This window comes from Sinohyriopsis cumingii, chromosome 19 (assembly GCF_028554795.1).
Source record: "Sinohyriopsis cumingii isolate HCF-2022 chromosome 19, ASM2855479v2, whole genome shotgun sequence".
In the NCBI taxonomy this organism is placed as follows: Eukaryota; Metazoa; Mollusca; class Bivalvia; order Unionida; family Unionidae; genus Sinohyriopsis; species Sinohyriopsis cumingii.
Window position 1 is genome coordinate 41,168,724 of NC_142979.1, and position 21,483 is coordinate 41,190,206.

Consider the following 21,483-nt stretch of genomic DNA (forward strand, 5'->3'; position numbering starts at 1 on the left):
CAGCTGTGAACACAAACTATTAGGTTCTTTACAAAGGATGATTGATTTTGGAGGAGATGATTTTTGGCCACAACTGGGATAATGATGGGTTAAAAGCTGCCCCATAGTCGCTCTTTGAAACTATGTCACGAGGAAGACGAGGATGAAAAAAACAATACCAAGAACAAAATCACAACCACAATCATCATCATTATAATAATAATAATAATAACAGTGACGTCACTAGGGGGTGCGGGGTGGCGGACAGAACCAGGTGACACCATCAGAGCGGGTGACACCAAAATGACTGTCTATACAATTTTTGAATTTTTGTGCAGGAAGGAGGTCCATGGGGGTGACACCATGAGTTACCGCACTGGGTGACACCAACACTAGTGACGCCACTGAATAATAATAATAATAATAATAGCAGATAGGAGGTAGTGAAGAACGAGAAGGGAAACGAGGATACGAATCCTGACAATAATCACGATACAGAAAAACAAGGTTACAGGCAGCTTTTAAATGTGTTTCTAGGCGATTAGCAAACCCATATAACATACATGGATGGGTTAATGCACAAGTATTGTCAGGGACCATATTCCCATGACCATCCTCTTTCCACCCCTAGTCTACACACTATCTCCTCCCCACCCCAACCCCCGACGCAGTACCACCCAAATCCCGATATACCTGTGTAATAAGGCAAGTTTCCCGACTATTAGCAGTATATTTGGGATCAATAAGGCCGTGAATCTCAAGCATCAAACGTTTTACCAGAATCCATTTCTCTAAACTTTTCTTTCGTGTGCCGACATTATATTTTCGACCCAATTTCGCTTTCGATGTTCAAAAAGGAGATTTCGATGTCATCGCAGATTTCTTTTGGAGAGAAGAAAAAAAAAGAAACAAAAATTGCAAAAATTAAAATCACCAATGAATCATTTGCCATAGCCGTGTATGCCTAGATCTGTCTAATTTTCTCTTAGTTATGAGGATATTTTCAATGGGAATCTCAAGTTCTTCATCACAGTGACCTCACAGTGACGTCAGAGCACCCCACCCCATGGACTGACAGTCGTCAATTTTACGATATTGTAGCTCACGTTTTATTTTGATTGTATTAGAGTTTTCTCAGTTTATAGAGAGACAAGAATAAAAGATAAATAATTGTGTATTTATTACAGGAATACAAATTAAATGAATTCCTCAAGTTTGTGTAATATATGTCGTCAATAAATTCATCAAGGGTCTTGATCAATGTGTACGTGAAATCGTCACGCAGTTTGACAAAAAGCCCTTCCATCGTACACTGGAGGCTGGCTTTGCGACAATCCTGCATCGATTACATGCTGAAAAAAGCAGGCTGTGAAATCAATAACAAAAAATTGTTTCTGCCAATAACGAATCCTCTACTGTGCAACCAGCCTTTCAGTCACGGATATACAGGACTAAAATAACCGCTATTGGTCAAGCTGAGTGATTGCTAACAAAAATAAATAAAAGACTGAAGGCCAGTGAGCTAGACGTACTCGAGTGTGCTTGGGTGTAAATTTGGCACAAAGGTGCACGGAGAAACTATGCGACTTAGAGTACGTCTGTCTGTTAAAGGGGTCTTACAATGACTGACGTCACGTTCTCGGAGTAATGAGTTATCTCTCTTCAATTGCCTTCGCCAGAACCACCATGAAATTTCACTTTCAAATGGCATCATGTTGATTATCCTGCCTAAAAATAGGAAATGGATTGAAACCAGTCTTTACCGAGAAAAAATCTAAACCAGTTAATACCTCATAATACAACGATTATGATAAAATTAAGGCAAATGCGCCCCCTGGAATATCATTTTTCATCTGAGGTTAAGTCGTTCTACATGAGAAAACCTGACAGGAAATGTCGGACTAAAAAATCTGTTCCACAAACTTTGCAATCCATACCACATTTAATATTATTTTTTAAACTTTAAAAAAAAAAGTTTTTCGTTATGTGTTCATAATGTTCACTAGTTCCATAAACATTCATCTAGTTTTTTTATGTTACAGGAATTTTGATTATCTTTTCCTTAAACGTACGTGCACAGACGATTACAGAAACATTTTAAATATTTTATTTTGATGTATTTAATTTGCACAGTGCGATTGACCCTTGTCCATTGTCTTTCACTGAGAGTACGAGTTTTTGTATGTTTACTTGGTTTTGAATTCTAGATTTAGCTTTGATTCTGACCCTATGTGCATTTGTTGTTCATCAAGTAAATATTTTGTGACATTTTATGACGTTCTGTCTTAATTCAAAACGTTATGAATCAACCATGTTTGGCAGGCCTCTTGTAGACATTGGGATAATTTTGTTTTATATTTCTGAGTGTAAAACTCTCTCTCTCTCATCTATTCATTTCCTAACCTATGAAGCCATTTAATCTCGTTCATTTTATGCAGTCATTAGACCTCTATTAATGTGTTCTATTTAGTTTTTCCGTTCCTCTGTCAGTGTTTCTCCGCTGCATTTGTAACATTTTACAGCTGACTGTGTAAGTCATAAACCGTTTGTTTGTATACTTTATTTTCAATTACTACGGAATGTCAAGTTCTAATAAAATCGTTTCAAAGGCGCCGTGTTACACTGAAATAACTGTAATGTCAATGCCTTTATATCTGTCAAAAGTTCAAATGGATTTCACTTTCTCCATGCTATGTAAAACCTCTTCCGTTAATTGTAATGTTTTGATTTAACAAAATAATTTACAGATGCATTGAAATTGTATCATTATTCAAAAAATTTAAAAATGCTTCTTTGAGTCAACATTTATGCGCTTTTAAATTGCCTCTTATAATGTTCGAAATCTCATGAACAAGATTGCACTTTTTGTTCTTTTGCATATTTTCCATCTTTCATTGGTTGTTGTACTTGGAATTATTTTCAAAATCTCTTAACATTGTCTCTTTTAGTTTCTTCTGTGATATCTTTAAAGGACATTGTCTACAGTGCAATCATAATCTTCCATGTCAACCATTTTACTATTAACATGTGATGCTTTTTGATTTCACAACGATATTTAACGTATCACACCTCTTTAAATTTCTTTACATTGCACTCTATTGCCACATCCGTCACATTTCAAATTCTATTGTTTCTCTAACAAGACTTGACGTTTTCATGCCACCTCATACTTCCATAGGCGTATTGTGCTTCATATGTCTCTTTGAGAGGTGTGTTATTGACACAGTTTCTGCGGCAAAGGGGTACTGTGCTTCCATCATCTCTAGAAGAGGTGTAATTTTGACACGTAGTATCTGAGACACAAGTGAATTGAGTTTCCTCCGTCTCTAGGTGAGTTGTGTCTTTGAAACTTAGTGACTGGGGCACAGATGTATTGTGCTTCCTCCGTCCCCATGAGAGTCGTGTCTCTGACACATATTGTCTGATTCCCCCGTCTCTGGATGAGGCGTCATTCACACATAGCGGTATTTCGAACATGAAGTTCAGCTCTCAAACTGTTTGTTTGCCAGTGATGCCATAAAACATTATTAAATTGGCCACGATCATCATGCTGGTCTAAAGTTTGGATTCTTCTCTTAACCATTGGCTAGTTTAAAAGCTGATAACTTACCCGGCACTGCTATCGGTATGAAATGCTTGTAAATGTCAGAAACGACGGAAACTTGCACTAGTATTATATTTAGAAACGAAAAAGAAGGAAAATACAAATCCCTGAAATTGGTTTTAAAAACCAATCATACGGTTTTGATGACGTGATATTAGCAAAAATTAAAATCAAATAAATTATGGATGCAAAATTTCAAGTGTGTTGTTTAGATATAACATATTCACTGACACAACTAACTAAACCATGTGGGTTTCATCAAAAATCTACCCACGGGGAGAGAAGCCTGTTATTCTATATATTTTTTTATATTATTTTGGAAAAAGGATTCACATTGTCATAAACAAGAGAAAAATGTCAGGAAATATCATTGATGAAAAGTGATATACTTGAAAATTATTTAGTGTAATACCAGGACAAGTTTTAACGTGACCTGTTAAATGATTCTATTTCCTATAAACCCTTAAGAAAATGTATATCCAGTTAATAGACCAGATGTTATATGTGACAAAGATCAATTTTCATGATATGATTAGTATTCTTAGATGAAAATGTGACAAAGAAATGATTAATGAACAACGGTCAAACACAATTAGAAAGGTAATACAAATTTTGATTGTAAAACCAATCAGAAAAAAGAAATCATCTGTCAATTTTATTATGTAGTATGTCTACCCTGAATAACTGATATATATATATATATATATATATATATATATATATATATATATATATATATATATATATATATATATGTCTGGTTCAGAAAACCAAACAGACATATATTACAGACAAACTCAAACAACATACATATCTATATCTGGAAAATGTACTACGTCAAAAATAAAAACAAAGGATTTAGCAAAAGTAACTTATAGAAGTTGGATTAATAATTGTCATAAACCGAAGGATCTATCAAAAATCAAAGGCTTGATGACAGATTATATATTTGACACATCGGCTTCGAGGGCAGGATGAGGTTATTGATATGTTGAAAATTATTTTACATTAACGGACATTACGGTTTGATTGAGGCCAATCACAGATTTGAAAACTGTGAATAGAAAGGGTTTAAATAGAAACTGTGTCAAATAAATATAGAATCCTGTTGAAATTATGGATTAAGTTTTTCCATACGTGCTTGTCAAATGTCGATGTAGAACGAATAGGATCCGCTGCCCTTGTCTAAAAAAGATGGAACTATTCCTGTTCAGCTTCAATATTCTAACGAATCATGATGAATTTGCCGATGGTTGTTTCATTTGTGATTACATTTTCACCACGTGTCACCAAAAATCTCTCTCATTTACAAGTTGAAGTTTCCCAATATCGTTTCTGCAGTGAAAATATATTTTATTCGGAAAGCAAGACAATAATTTCCGAAAGGTTTAAGAAAGTCACAAGTAGGTTTGATGAATAAATTGACCCTTAGTGTCCAATCTTTAAAATTAAAGAATTATTTTGCAACCATTATATTCTATCTACCTCACATCAAATTCTTAAACTGGTTATAAACATTAATCGAGGCTTAGCTGTAATTCTGAACGCAAATAATTTATAAAGTAATCCTTTGAGCCAGACATTAGTGAATGCCGTTTTCCCATCAAGATAAGCAGTAAAATTTATGAACCCTGTCTATGCTATATCGTATTGATTGAAACAGCGAGAAAAGTCGCTGCAAAAGTTGCTGTGAACGTGGAATATTAGAAATAATATCTTCCAGATAATTAACTGACGTCCGTGAAAAAAATTCCAAAACGTTTTCAAGATAACAGATAAGAAAGTAACATGCTGTTAATTCGTTGATTGTCCGGTGGTTTGGATTTGTCTGCCTTAACTTTGAATCAATACTGTTACAACAATTACTGCAACTGTACTCATGATTAGTGCGTCATACGCGTATTTTGCCACTAAAGTTAAGACTTTTGAGCACTCAAATGAGCTGACATTATCATTCCTAGGATTCCAAGTCCATTATATATTTCCGTTGCGTCTCTTTCTTTGAAACTCATAACCCATACACCACTAGTATCCTGCACACATAAACCTTTATTGTACTTGTATTCCTACGTGTTTTTAGAGGCCGTTCTTTCTTCAGAGATTTATTAGCAATGTATATATAGACACACAGATTCAGGAGATACATCTTTTTAAAAATGTTGTTGAATTCTCTCCGTTTATCAGTTTTCAGCTCTCTAGGTGTTGACTAGCTTTCAGATATAAATATTAACGTTAATAAAACATATACACATTTCAATCGTCACAACATAGCATCGTCAAATCCTAATTAGGTCTTTTAAATTTTTGTATGTACTGATTTGGATTGGTCTTTCTGAAAGCAACTAGTTCGATGTTAAACCGTTTCAACACATATAATGTTCAAGAGATCATCAATCGAACCCTTGTCTGCAAGCTGAATGTTATCTTAAACACAAAGACAACATCGATCTACCCTCTTCATTCATGTTTCATTGAGCCGATCATGCATAAAGCTCTCTGACTTTGAACATTCATTGTCTTATGTACCTCTTCATTTTCTCATTGCATGACCTATAGTTTTCTCAGTTATATCAAAATATACACAATAATAGTTTCTGCCTGCAAAGTAACACTAACCTTTGAAGTATCAGTAACATCAACCTCTCCTCGTGGTAGCTTTGTCAACATAAAATCATTCACCAACAACTTAATTTTGTATAGAGTTTTTTGTTTACGACAAAGAAAATTACTGCGAAATAAAGATGTGATGTAAAGTATTCCTCATTCTGTTAGGTTTTTTTTTTCTACATTAAGTCTAAAATACTCAAAACAGCAAAAAGTATTTACATTTAAAATAATTCTTTTTCTTTATAATCATCATAATATCGGTCATAATATTAGCAAATAAAACGATGTAGAAACAAAAAAAAAAGAAAAAAGAAACAAACAAAATAAATTCATAAAAGCAAACAAAGAAAAACTGAAACGATCGGGGGAAAATAGTATTATCAGATGAAACTATATAAGACTGTCTAATTAATTGCCATTTCTTATCTTTGACACTTAAAAACGTATACATAGTACACTGTGAAAATAATATTTGTTGATAGGAAAGTGTTTTTTTTTTTTTTACAGTCAGCACGCGGGCATCACACAGACACATATACACAGACACACACAAGCACACACACACACATACATACATGTATGTATGTATGTCCAAAAAATTATCTGATATTCTTTTACAATTACTTCTAAAGTCCAGGAAATCAAAATGACCAAGCGGAGCAAGAAGTTTTAGATAGATACACATCTGAAGTATGGCCAAGCTATATACTCTGTAACCCTTAATACACACATCAATGTTACACCAAAATAAAGGAAATTAAATGTTCGTTAAACAATACCCAAGATGCCCAATATCTTTCTAAATAGTCAATGTAACCAGTGAGGAAACCTGGGAAATGTTTTTCCTTAAAAATATAACTCTGTCCAAAATTCAAAACTATATAACGCCGCTTTAAAACGAATGTGCAAATATTTTTTCTTATTGTAATTTCATTATGTATGATGTACTGAAAAAATGGAACATTGACATTGATATCATGAATTAAGCTAATTATGCTTATTTTGCTCATGCTTACGCATTTTGCTTTGACGTAGTATTACCTATGTAATGACCGTAATTATGGGAAAATTAAAACTTTTCGAACACCTGAGTGAAGTCTGCTTAAATTTAATAGTGTTGCCTTTAACTGAAAGAAATATATGGTGAAAATATTTCTTTTCATTCACTTGTAATGAATGATATAAATGAAGACAAAGCGAACTCGTTTTCATCTATATTCTAGTGTTGGAATATTAAGCAAACATTTTAACCTTTGACTTTTGGCCTCCACAAACCTTATCTGTCCCATTAATTTTCAAACTGTAAAATTTATTTCTAACATTTCAGGTGTAATTGAGGAATGGTTCCTGTTCCTGTTTTTCAGTAAAACATTAGTTGCTATGTTAACAAACGCAATCTAAATTTCAAAATAGCTCACCTGTCATCACGGGGGAGGTTTGGCTTGTGTTACACTTTGACACTGATAAATAATATTCTGGAGGTGGGGAAAACAGAAGAATTATTCAAAATTACTGTTTTGAAGCTTGCGACTTATATGTTTCAGCCATTCAACCAAACTTTAATAATAATAATAATAATAATAATAATAATAATAATAATAATAATGATAATAATAATACATAAGTGTTCTGTAAAAGTCTGAGAATGTGGCTGATGTAAGGTAACGATTTTTACATTTGCAACATGTGCCTGAAATTTCTTTGGCTATTGTTCTTGTGGAAAATGTACATGATTTAAGCACACATCTATCTGATAATTTCCGTGAAATGATTCAAAGTGATCATTTCATGTTGCAATCGTTTAATCTTCAACGTTTTATGGATTACAATCTACAGTTTGATTAGCATGCTAAATTATGGAAACAGGCTGATCTTTAAGTTTGCACAGCAGCTACGAAGCTGGTTGGGAAAAAATAGCCGCAGAGGAGAAAAAACTTGTAGTTGTGTAAATCACATATTCACAAGTAATTTCATATAATATATGACGGGTTAGCGGTTATGATTGCTCAGTATAGCTGGCTATTGCATGAGTGGCAATAGGAGATACATAGCTGTACAACAAAATATTCTTCTTTCGATAATAAACTTACTATGTTTCGTTTAAAGTTATTTGCCTCCACCTTTATCGGCCTAGGTACAATCTAGCGTTCTTACAGGATGTTGGTTAGTTGGAATTACATACAAAGGGAGGCAATTCAAGATATCCAATATATATCGCTAAGACAAAGCACTGAAATATCTGATCGATCCGACAAGGTTTAGCTAGGGTGAATATATCGGAACATTACATAGCAGACATGGGGTGTATAATAAATAAATTACGGTGGGGTTTTTGGGGTTGGATACTGATATCTTGATGGAATGTATATGACTTTTAAGCTGGTGCCGTTGTACATCGGTCTCGTCCACAGTATCTACAATAAAAACAATATGGTATATTAGTACCGTGGGTAATTTTTCCATTGACTTCGCCTGACACTTACGTTTTCTTTTAAATATGCAATGAATCTCACCATTAGCATGGCAGCATAAATTCCGTCCTGGATCATTTGAGAGGGTTTAAGCAAATATTTCACCCATTCCATCTTTTGGTCCATAACTATATATGGGATGTAGATGTACATGCCAAGAACAGTTGCTAGTTATGGGGCAAACTGCTACTTAAATAGTTTCATAGGATAGATAATTCAATGAGACATTTGCCATAAGAACTTCTCTTTGCTTTTTTATTGTATTTTATGTGGGTTTTTATTTGTTTGGTTTAGAGCTCAGTTGTGACAGTTATGTGTCATTAAAAAGACAAAATGATTGTAAATGCTAGTTTGAGCATGTAGATAATATGTGGAAATAATATAGAATACTCAGTATAGAATACTCAGTACGTCACATCACACTCATATTAGGCACTAAAATTCCTTTCCACTTGTTAGAATGTACCCCTTCAGAGACAAATATTAGAGTGAAAGTAACTTACGCTTACTAGGTCAATGATTGTCACAAACCATATGATCTTTCAAATGTCGAAGCCGATTGAGAGTTACGTCAAAGATTACTTTAACGTTTCAGACAGAAATACAAGTAAAATGAGGATTTATATGTACTCGACACGAATGGTGTGACAATTATGTGTAAATATGTATTTGAGAGAAAGAAACTTCAGAGAGATGGAGCAAATACGTCAGTGCTAGTGATAGCTCCTCTAAGTGCTCGAACATTTAACATCAAGTTAATGATGAATTAGTCATGTACAGAAAGAAGGCATTTATTTATCAACATTGGTTCAAGGTAATAGCAGCAATATTAGCGTTCATTTAGCTTATTCGGAAATTTATTTGAAAGATGTAGAGCTTAGAAAATCTTAATATGAATCAATTGAATCAATTACAACTGAATATTGGTAAAATTAGTGATGTTTACTCAGATACAAATAAATGATTAACTTCGTTTTTAAGGTAAAAAGTGAAGCAAATTTTATAATGAGCATACTGTTTAGGAAGGGAATACAAAATAAAGCAGAATGTCAAATATCCATCATGCCCAGGCAAATACCAATTTCATATGTCACAAGCACAACATTAAAGCAATACAACAAATGTACTATTAATTTTGTGTTGTTGTTGTTGAGTTTAATTATAGTAGCGTTCGCACAATTGTGCATGTGCCACTTTTTTCTGACTGCACCGCAGCCTGCTAGTTGTTCCTGGGGAAGGGGATGGTGCCACCTCCCCCAGGCTTTTATGGATTCAAGGAACCCTGATAGTTTGGCCTCAATCTGTGGGTCCATAAAGGTCCCTACAGTTGAATGGTTGGCTGTCATTAGTGGGAAGGAGAGCTCGGGAACGGTCCTGCTTGCTTTACATCGCTGGTTTCTTGTTGCATTTGCCTTTTTTTTTTTTTTTTTTCGAGATTTTTTTTTTTTCCTCTTCAAAATGTTCTAAAAGGAGGGGGGATGTTCTATGCTGTTTATAGAGGTTCTTAGTAGATATCATGTATGAAGAGAGATTTTCAAGATTATTATGGTATTACTAGTCGAGGTGTTTAGGGTGTGTTTCCTACGTTATGTTATTTATAAGTTTTTAGATATTACCTCTTTAAGTTATTTATTAATTGATGTTTTTAGAGATTGAATGTTATTTATACTTTATTTAGCAAGAGACCGGAGTCCTAGCCGATTACACGGTTCGTTAAGGACATCTAGGACAGGAATCCTAGCTGATTACTAGGTTCATTAAGGACATCTAGGGCATCCGATTTTGCGGTTTCCTTAGTTTTTTATAGGTGCTTCGTAAGTGAATTATTTATTAATACTTTTATAAAATTGAATGATATGTTATGGTTTTTTATGTGGTGGCTTCTACATTTATTTAGCTAGTTACTGGGTCTTTTGGTTTTGTGGGGATAGTAATTATATTTTGTTCCTAAGTCCTGCTGAGTCTATGAATTGATTTATATTTTTATATGCTGATTGTTTATTTTTATTAGAGTCCATAAGTAACTCTGGGTATGTGTGTGGTAATCCAATCTCTTTTTGGTTTTTGATAAATATTTTCCGAGCGAGTTGATATTTTGGGCATATATTGAATACGTGGTGTAGATCTTCGGTGGTGTGGCAGTTAAAGCAGTTAATGGTTGCTGGTTTGGGTCCTATAAACCTTCCAAAACTGCTTGCTAGTTTAGTTTTTCCAGTTATTATCCTGTTTATGGTTTTCTGTTCTAAATAGGTACCCTTAGGTAGCTGTATGTTCCTATCTACGTTTTTTGGGGTTTCATGGTGATTTTTCCCTTTTGTGGAGGAGTTCCAAAAATCTTGCCATGTTTGGTCTATATATGTTTGTGCGAAGCTTATTGCTTCTGTAGAGCTATAGTTAAGCTTGATAGAGTTTTGATCTCCTAGTTTGGTTTTTGCAACTTTGTCTGCTGTTTCGTTGCCAGAGATTCCAATGTGCGAGGGTATCCACATGAGCTCGACTAATTGATGTGCTGTGGTGATATCGTCGATTAATTGGCATGCTCTGTCGAGGAATTGTTCCCTAGAGTGTGTATTGCGATTTTGGATCGATTTGATAACGCTTAGGGAATCGCTTATAATGACTGCTTTAGGTATTTGGTTGTCTTTGATCCATTGTAGTGATTCAAGTATAGCCCAGAATTCAGTGGTGTAAATGGAGCAATAGTCAGGTAATCTGGATCCCGTTTGTATATTGAATTCAGGGATGACTATTGCTGCTGCTGTTCTTGGTGGGTTGTTTGTTTTTGATCCATCGGTATATATTTTAACATAGTCCGGGTATTTTTGGTTGATTTCGTTTACCAGTACAGGTTTTAGTAAGTTTTCTTGTCCTTCTTTATTGCCTAATTTGGTAGCTTCAATGTTAATCCTTGGTGGTTTTTGTAACCATGGTGATTTGTTCTGGTCTGTATTGTTTGTTACCTGTTTTTTAGTAGAGGTATCTTTTCTCTTAGTTCAAGGATTACTTTGCCACTTGGTGTGATAGGTATGATTTTGGGTTTGAAGACAACTTTACACTTATTTATAGCTATTTTGGTGGGATGGTTGTCTGGGTGGGTATCTAATCGAATGGAGTATCGGAGGAGCAGTTCTTGCCTACGTAATTTTAAGGGTAGTTCTCCTGTTAGTGTTTGTAGTTCTTCTAATGATGTTGAAGGGAGTGTTCCTGTGCATAATAGCAAGGCTTTTCTCTGGATAGTGTCAAGTTTTTGTAGTACAGGCTGCTTAGCCGAGTTATATGCTTGGCAACCGTAATCCAGTTTTGATCTAATTAGGCTTTTATATATCGTGAGGAGGGTTTCCTGGTTGGATCCCCAGTCAGTCCCTGTGATGTTCCTGAGTAAATTGAGATCTTTGTTACAATTCTGGGTGAGTTGTTCAATGTGCTGTTTCCATGTGAGGTGGTTGTCAAAGAACATTCCTAGGAAATTTACTACTGTTACGTATTTGATTAATTGATTTTGTATATAGAAGTTTGGATAGACTAGGTTGTTATTTCGTTTGGGGGTGAATATGATTGCCACAGTTTTTTCATGAGATATTTTGAAACCCCATTTGTCCGCCCATCTCCCTATGTTGTCTAGGCTCTGCTGGATTTCTTTAACTACTGTGTTATTGGCAGGATTTCCATTCCTCCGTATGCCACTATCATCTGCAAATTGTGACAAGTTTATTTTTTTGGAGGCTACATTGAGGTCAAGGTCGTTTACCATTAGGTTAAATAGTAACGGACTTATTACACTGCCTTGCGGTGTTCCATTTTCAAGTGAAAATTCTTCCGAATGGGTGTTGCCTATTCTTGTGGTAATTTTCCGGCCTGTGAGGAAATCGCCAATCCAGTTGAACAAGCGTCCAGTTATTCCAAATTGGTTTAATTTGGCCATTAGTCCGTTGGTCCATACTAGGTCGAACGCTTTTTCTAGGTCTAAAAAAACCGCTGTGAGGTTGCGATCGGTTTTCCTATGTGCGTTAAAAGCGAGTTTGATGTCTGTTTCCAATCTGAGAAGTTGGTCAGTTGTGGACCGTTTGTTCCGAAAGCCACATTGATTTATGGAGAGTAGGTTATTGGTTTCTAGGTGGTGTTTTAACCTATTTGCGATTATTGTCTCCATTATTTTGCAAATATTGTTTGTAAGGGAGATGGGTCGGTACGAATTTATGTTGTTGGGATCTTTACGTAGCTTGGGGATTGGTATTACTATGGCCTGTTTCCATTTGGTGGATAGTTGGCCTTTATCCCATATCCTATTAAAGAGTTTGATTAATGCTATTGTTATATTGATAGGTAGTTTTTTGTAGATAATGTAACCTAACTGATCCTTACCAGGGGATGTTTCGTTTTTGGATCGTAGGGCTATCTTCCATTCATGTACTGTGATGTCGCTATTTAGGTGAGATTCTTTTGTTCCTTGGTCTTGAAACATTTGAGGCTGGGTTCCCTCCATTAGTTTTTTGTGTTCTTGAAAGTTTTTGGTGTGATTATTGTTGCTACTCATGTTCGAAAAATGCTTCGCTAGGAGGTCTGCCTTATCTTTATTTGTTATGTTGTTGTTGAGTTTGATTTTAGACTCAGTTTAGAGCAAAAGGTTTGCCATAGATTAATTTTAGCAGTTTTTATAGTTTGTTTTAGTGCTTTTTCTTTATCTTTATATTGCTGGAAGTAGATAGAATTTTTGGTGCATTTATATTTATTTAAGGCCCTTTTTTTGTCTTTATGTGCTATAGTGCACTGTTTAGTCCACCATGGTACAGGGTTTTTATTTTGGATATTAGTTGTCTTTGGTATGCATCGGCTAGCTGCTTCTATAATTGTGTCTGTTATGTTATCATAATACATGTCAATACTTGGGCTTTCTAAGTTATCTGGATTTACTCTAGCTAGTAATAATTGGAATTGGTCCCAGTCTGCCTGTTGGTACCTCCATTTAGGTGGGGTTTCATTAGGAATGTGTTGAGTTTTTGTTTGAATATTGATTGTGATGGGAAAATGGTCACTTCCTAACGTATCTTCCTGATCCACCCACCAATTTGTGATTTGAGCCAATTTTGGGGTAGTGATGGTTAGGTCTATGGCTGAGAGAGCGCCATCCTCAGGGTTTAATCTAGTGTTCGACCCGTCATTTAAGATGACCAGATTGTTCTCAGTTGTCAATTTTTCAACCATTTTTCCTCTTTGATCTTTCTTTTTACCTCCCCATAATTCACTGTGTGCGTTGAAGTCGCCACAGATCATTAGATTGTTGTTGTTGTTATTAGTGATTGCCTTTAGTGAGATTAGGTTGGTAGGGCAGAAGGTACCACCTGGGTCGTATGCGTTTATTATTTGACTGTTTGTGGTTCCTATATTTATCATTACTGACATTATTTCGATGCTATTATTGATGTTTAGGTTAGGGGGTACTTCTATTACTTCATAGTAGATTAGTGTATCTATTAAAAAAATTGCTAGTCCACCCCCTTTCTGCCCCATGGGTCTGTTTTTAAAGATTCCCTGGGTATAGCCTTGTAGTTTGGGCAGGCGTTTGTGTTCTTGTGTTATGAGGGTTTCCTGTAGGCAGATTACGTCTGGTTTTATGGCCGTATTATTCAGTTTGTTCTGCAGTTCTGATAGGTTTTTAATGATTCCTCTGCAGTTCCATTGCCAGATGGTGATTTTATTATTTTTTGTACTATTCATTTTTGACGTTGTCTTTATCTGTTAGTCTTGTGGTCCAATCAGCTAGTATGGTGAAAATGGTTTTGAGGGTTCTGATTATGCTACTGAGATCTTGCATTATGGTTCGTGTTGTTAGGTTCATTACTTCCTGTATTAATTCTGTGTTAGTGTGTGTGTTAGATTTGGGAATGTTTGGGGTGACAGTTTTGTTTGTATCTGGAGTGTTATCAGGGTGGTCATGGTTTGTTACAATGTGGGTTGTAGTTTTTGGTTCTTTTGTTTCCTGATTCGAGGGTATGTTTTGTGGTGCAATGTTTTCCCTTCTGATTCTGCGTGGAGAGTTTTGGTGCTCATTGATTGTTTCAGAGGTAGATTTTGGTGTGTTGGAGTTGTTTTTACAAATAATGTTTTTGGCAGAATGGTAGGTGAGGTGTTTTTCGTTCATTAAGTCCACTATTTGTTTCTCTTTTATTGCAAATTTGCATTCTGCCGATCTAGGATAATGATTTTCTTTACAGTTAGCACATTTTTGATTAATTGTGTGGCATTCTCCTTTGTGTTGACCTCCGCAGTACTTACATCTTGGTTTGAATCTACATCTGAGGGCATAGTGTCCCCAGTGCAGGCATTTGGTGCAAAATCTTGGCCTATTTATGTAGTTTTCCAGCTTATGGTACACTCCTGACTGTCCTAGTATTATTATTGAGGGTATTGGCTCGGTAGCCTGCTTTGTTTGTTCCTTGTCCCATGTGATTTTTAAGACGATATACTTTGGTGGTCTGTGTTCCATTTGCTGTGAGTTTATGAAGTAGGAGTTCATTGCTTATGTCCTTGTTGTATCCGTTTAGTGCTATTACTTTTTTAAAGATAGTGGTTTTAGTGGGTTCAGCCAGATTAGTTGTGGTTTCACTGTGTTTGGAGTTCGAAGTGACTCGTGGTTTCCTCTGAGTGCTATGGTGTCTCTCTACTTTGATCTTTATTGGGCCTATAGTTTCAATTTGGATGAATTTTTCCACCTGTTGAATTGTGCTGCATTGGACAATGAGGTAGTTTCGCCTTGGTCTTATCAGTTTGAATTGTCCAGTGTGAATTTTGGCCAGTGCTGTCATAATACTATTGGTACTTAGACTAGTAATTCTGTTGCACCTGCTGCTTATGTATATGGTATGTTCGATGGAATGATAACTGTACATTTTGTTTTGGGGGTTATGTTGTTGTTTTATTTCCTGTTTTGAGTTAACCTTACTTGTGGGTTTTTTTGGGTTGTTTTGGGGTTTTAGCGGGCCCTTGCCATTACCTAGGTATGTGTTTTGGGTTGTTTGGGGTCTTTGGGTTGCCATATTAGTGATGCTGCTGGGTCGTTTTGTAGTGTCTAATTCATTGGATTTGTTCCCATAGGTTGGTGGTTCCCTTGCTGTTATTATCCCAGATGGTCCAGGAGTTTGGCTTGAGTGTCTAGTTTCTTTCCTAATGTTTTGATTTATTGTTGTTTGCTTGATTTCCTGTTGTTGGTTTGTTTGCATGTTTCTAGAATTGGTTATTTCATTTTTGGTGAATTTTGGGGTGCTGGTTATGGTTATGTGGTCTAATTGTGGGGAGTTTAAGGTATGTCGGTTACTGTCAAATTGATTTGTTAGGTTTGGAATAGTGGTGTCTATATCTTCATTTATGTTTGGTTTTTCCGCTTCCTTGAAGAAGATTGGCGATAGTATTGGCATTGTATTTATATTGTTCCCTGGAGTGTAGTTTTGTATTTCTAGTAGTTTCTGTTGGTGGGGTGGGGTGTGGGGTGTTAATTATGTCTGCTGGTTTGTGGTTTGTTTGGTCTGTGTTTGAGACCAGAATTTGGGGTCCCAGTGTGATGTTGGTTGAATTCGAGTTTGCTGTGGTTGGTACTACTTGCGTTAATCTTGCTTGTTTTACATGCTTTATTGGTGCTGTTTGGAGTTGTGATACATCCAATATTTTTACTGATTTATTGATAGGGTTGTTTGGTGGTTTGTGTGTTTGCGTGTTTGGATTGAATAGAGCCATTTGTTTGGACCTAGTTTGCATTCTTCTACTTAAATTGCGTATAGTATTGAATGATGACTTATCTTTTGTTTTTGTCCTAACCCAGTCTGCTCCTCTGCTAGAAGCCTCTCCTTTGTTTTCTGTTACGTGTTCCTATCGTTCCTTTGTTTGATAGTTCCTTTGTTCTGTTCAATTCCTTTGTTCACGGCTTGGCGGTTTGCTAATCGTTTCCTCTTCTTGGTATTATTTCTTTGCTCTTGTTTTCCTGTTCCTTTATTCTATTTTAATCGGTGATGGTGGTGGCCGCACTCAGTAGAACTTTTAAAATTATACACGAAGCCGGTTTTACACAGTGATTAATTTTGTGTTATATCTTTTGCAGAATGTATTGGCACTATTATAAAAAACGTTTTATTGCGTAACAAAACGAGAGTATAAATATTACTTGTCTTTGTGTTGACAGCTGAACAATATATATATATATAGTTACGTACACATTTTATATCAAGCCCCTTCATTTTTTTTTTGTTGTCACGTTCATGTTTACGGAATAACAATCAAATCGGTCGTTGTATCCGCAACCGATTTGCCAACTTCCTTTTACTTTATATGTGCTCCTTAGTTCTGATGTTCTTTGTATAGTGACTCTGTAAGCTTAATTTGATGTTTCCTTGCGATAGTTTGTTGCAGTGAACATTTATTAGAGTTTACAAATGAATAACGAGAAATTATCAATTTCATTTTATGAAGCGATTAAGTCGCGCAGGAAGGGTTTCGAATACACTTATGTATTTTTTCATTTAGCTTATTCCCGTTTCGAAAATTTTTAGATGACGACCATTTGCATCTTTTTACATAGTATTATTAACGATATCGGTGCAACATGTATTCCACAGAAGTTATTTCACCACATACTTTCATTTCAGAGTGTATTCATTCTAATTACAGATACGGTACAAAGTCATTAGATATTTATTCTAATTTGATCTTCAAAAAATGTGCCAAGTGAGGTGTGACAATTTTCTGCAAAGCCTCTCGTGCGATAAGCTAACATGATATGTAACGTGTACGGTTACAGTATTATTAGTGTTGAATTTAATTCTTCAGATATGCGCAATGTATATACTGTGTATATAAATAACCATCCTACTTTATGATATAGATTCTTTTACGGAGGTTGCATATTTCTTAGTATTTGTATGATACTTGTATAATATAGTACAGGTGTATAGATAGATAATAATACTAATAATAATGAGGACTTTGTATAGCGCCTAATCTTTAGAAGCTCTAAGCGCTTTACAACATTAGACAACACCTATAAGATAAAAAATACATATATAATGATATGATTACAAAAACAAACACCACGAAATTAGAAAACATAAAAAACATGCTGACAATATTTAAGGTAGGAAACATTATTAGGATTTAAGTTTGTTCTTGCAGTCGAAATAAGTGAGTTTTGAGAGCACTCTTGAATGGGATCACTGTGTCTTTTTGTCTAAGTTCAGTGGGCAATTCATTCCACGTTGCTGGGCCCTGGTATGCAAAAGAACGCTGTCCATATGATTTTGTTTTCATAGTGGGAATAATGAGTGTACGATTGTCAGAAGAGGAGCATAAGTATTTTGCTGGTGTGTACACATGGGTGATGTTGGATAGGTGTGTTGGGCTGGAGTCCATCAGTGAAACGTAGCACAGAGAACAAATTTTATGTTTGATTCTGGATCGAATGGATAGCCAGTGTAGGGTACAGAGCAGCGGGTAGGTGTGCTCTGATCGTGATACTATAAGTATGATCCGAGCAGCTGTGTTTTGAACTTTTTGAAGTTTCTGGAGTAGATATTGAGATGAACCAGACAGAACTGGGTTACAATAGTCCAGTCTTGTAAGTACTAATGAACACACAAGTGCTTTAGTGGCATCAACTAAAAGATATTTGCGAATGGAGCTGATGCGTCTCGGCTCAAGATATGCAGCCTTACATATGTTCATGACATGTTGGTGCATTGTGAGAGTACTGTCCAGAGTACCACTTAGGTTTCGTACTGATTGTGTGAATTTAATGTTGGTGTTGCTGATATTTATTGTCTGAGGTAAAGGATGTGAATGAGAAAGTCTTTGTGTTGTGATCAGAATGGCCTCAGTTTTATCATCATTCATCTGCAGCTTGTTACATGTCATCCATGATTTCACATCAGAAATGCACTTCTCTACACCTTGAATGGTAGCATCATCTTCAGTTGGGTGGCTATATTTGTATATTTGGGTGTCATCAGCGTACATTTGGTGAGACACTGGATAATGATCTGTCACACTTGAGAGCGGCTGAGTGTATAGAATGAAGAGAACAGGTCCCAAAACAGACCCCTGTGGAACACCACAAAATAGATCAACTGGGCTGGAGAGTATTCCATTTGCAGATGTTGTTTAAGTACTTTTGTATATCGGAGAAATGTGTGATTAATATGGGACAAATCTGCTGATGAACATTGTCCGAACGTGTTTTGTATTTGTCTTATTCTTCCTTTACAATTATTATCGCCAAACAGATTCATAGAAACAATTTGCTGATTTTTGTATTTGCTGCCCCTATGTGCAATAGTAATACTGTTGTGTCTTGAAGTTTATAATTGTCTCTCATTTTTATGGAAACGTGTAAGGATTCTTTTTGCGTGGTTTGCTGTAAAATACATATTCATTATATTTTTCAGATTTCTAATTTTTTAAACTACACTTCAATCGCTTTCTCCTCGTTAAATCTGTACATTTCAATAGTATTATCATTATTCCTTCTCTTAAACCTTTTGTTATGCTATTATATCCCTTGATCAACCCGAAACATTTTCTGGTTTTCTTGTTGATATGCATGCCTTAAGGGAATTTGTGATATTAACTCCAGTCTTATTATGAAATTATAATGCCAGTGGATATTTCATATTGATTACAGTTACTAAATACGCTTTTTGTAGGTTCGAAAATTGTTTGCATGTTATATAAATTGGCTGAACAAACTCATTTTTTTATATGTGGACAACTACGACAGTTCTTTTGGTGCACTTAATGTCTCGTTTTTATCTTTCTCAAATATGTTGGTGCAATTCTCAAACAAGTTCTAATTTATCATACTCAAGTACTTTTCAAATGATAAATATTTTCATGCAAGCTATAAATAAGTTCTATGACAACCTCAAGGATAATATCCATTATTGTTTATGCTAAAAACCTTTTGCAAGTAATTTCGTCAACTGATCACGATATCAAATTTTATTGTTACATATGAAAGAAAGATCTAATTCAGAATCATCTAGCAGAGGTTTCATTTGTGTATATAAACTTTCCCATCAAATTACCAACATCGTATTTTAGACATAGCACACGTTCTAAAAATCAAAATATTTATATTTACCACCAGTCAAGTTCAATCCAATAAGCATCAACACATTGATTTATTGTTAAATTCAGAACCAACCAGTGTATGAACAATTATATATTTTACATTACAAATCTAACGGTTAATTTCCCTAACCTCTTATATATTTGGTGTTCGTAACCAGAAACAATTGTCTGACAAATGTAAACCGGGGTACTTAAACAAATGCACCGTTATAATAATATTCTACTATATTATAGTCATGGGTGTGTTTTATTCAGTCTATCCAAACTCATGAATAACATACACATGTAGCTGAAATCTGTAATATAACAATAATAGTTGTAATAATTAGCAAAACGACAATTTGATATATAAGCAGATTGGAGTTATGATGAAAGTATTCGACATTTATTTTCAAGAGGACAATCTCTTTGGGCAGCCACCCGATTGGAATTGTAAACAAAGATTGTTCGATTTCAATCCTACTCATTTTGCAAACATTGAGTATCTGACATGAGTTCGTTTCATTTACCGAGACGAAAAAAGCTGGTATCCTGCTCTGTTCGATAATTTTCATCATCAAACAAAATGCATGGCTATTCGAGGTTCTACCACAATACATTCCTCAACCTTTGCCGCTTACCAGCCACACATTGTTTCGTGTCCAAAGATATGACAACAATGAACTCAAAGCATAACAAACAAGAAGGCAAACGGTATATAGCCAGTCATTTGTTCATCCATTCGAGCTTGACCGTTTCCAATATCAGCTCGAATTTCATCCTTAATAATAGAATGTTTTCTTCTATGTTTTGCGCAATTTTTAAGATTGGCTTTAAATGCACATTGCAAATATATGCGATTAAGAAAATGAAATCACCGCAAGTAACAACTTACAAATTATTGTAGAAAAGATACACAATAAATAGGTAACATGACTCTTTTCAAGACCTATTCATGAACAAAACAGTTCCCTAATTAACACACTTCGCCATTCAATTCTATGCAAATAACATCTCTGGGTCATTGATAATCTCTTCTACCCTTCGTTCAATAAAGTCGGTTTTATTCTTATCAATCAGCAGCCTATTAAGAAGGTATGGAGAATGCTATTCAGTTTTTAAAACAGCTGGGTAAGGGGTTCCTTGTGGTCAAAATAGACATAATTGCTTTTCGCATTATTTATATCTGCCCTTCCTAACACCATCCATTTGGTTTTATTTGGAGAAGCAGGTGTTAATTCGATAAATGCTTATCAGGGGGTTGTGGCCAAAGCGTTTGGATCGTTCTAGCCCATTAATAATTCATTTAGCGGATTTCAAATAAAATAATATCAATAATTCGATATACATATCGTGACAATTATTTTTACACTGGATGTATCTCATGCCCAGGGCCAGAAAAATCCCGATTGCTTTCAGACAGTAGGTTACAACATTGGTGTTCCTTTGATGCTCACCTGTATACATTTTGCCGGCATGTTTATTTTGAACTTCCGCATTTCGTCGCTCTTATACGGACCCGTTTGTCTGGTACTGATGCCTGATTACGGTTTGCCTGGTACATCTGACTGGTCACGCGTAAAAGTTCATTGTGGGTCACAATATGAAACTCCAAAGAAATATTGCCGATGGTGAAACTTGTACTCTTATTAGTGCTATGGAGTATCCTGCCGTAGTCGTTACATTTCAGATGAAATGTGAGGTGGGCTCATGGATGGACTGGTAGTATTGCGT

At 35.3% G+C, this 21,483-nt stretch overlaps 1 protein-coding gene across 1 annotated transcript in view; it reads right to left on the reverse strand.

Moving 5' to 3' along the window:
* Nucleotides 1–21,483, reverse strand: part of LOC149775557 (sterile alpha motif domain-containing protein 9-like) — an 84,049-nt gene that overhangs the window by 28,006 nt on the left and 34,560 nt on the right. The window lies entirely within an intron of this gene.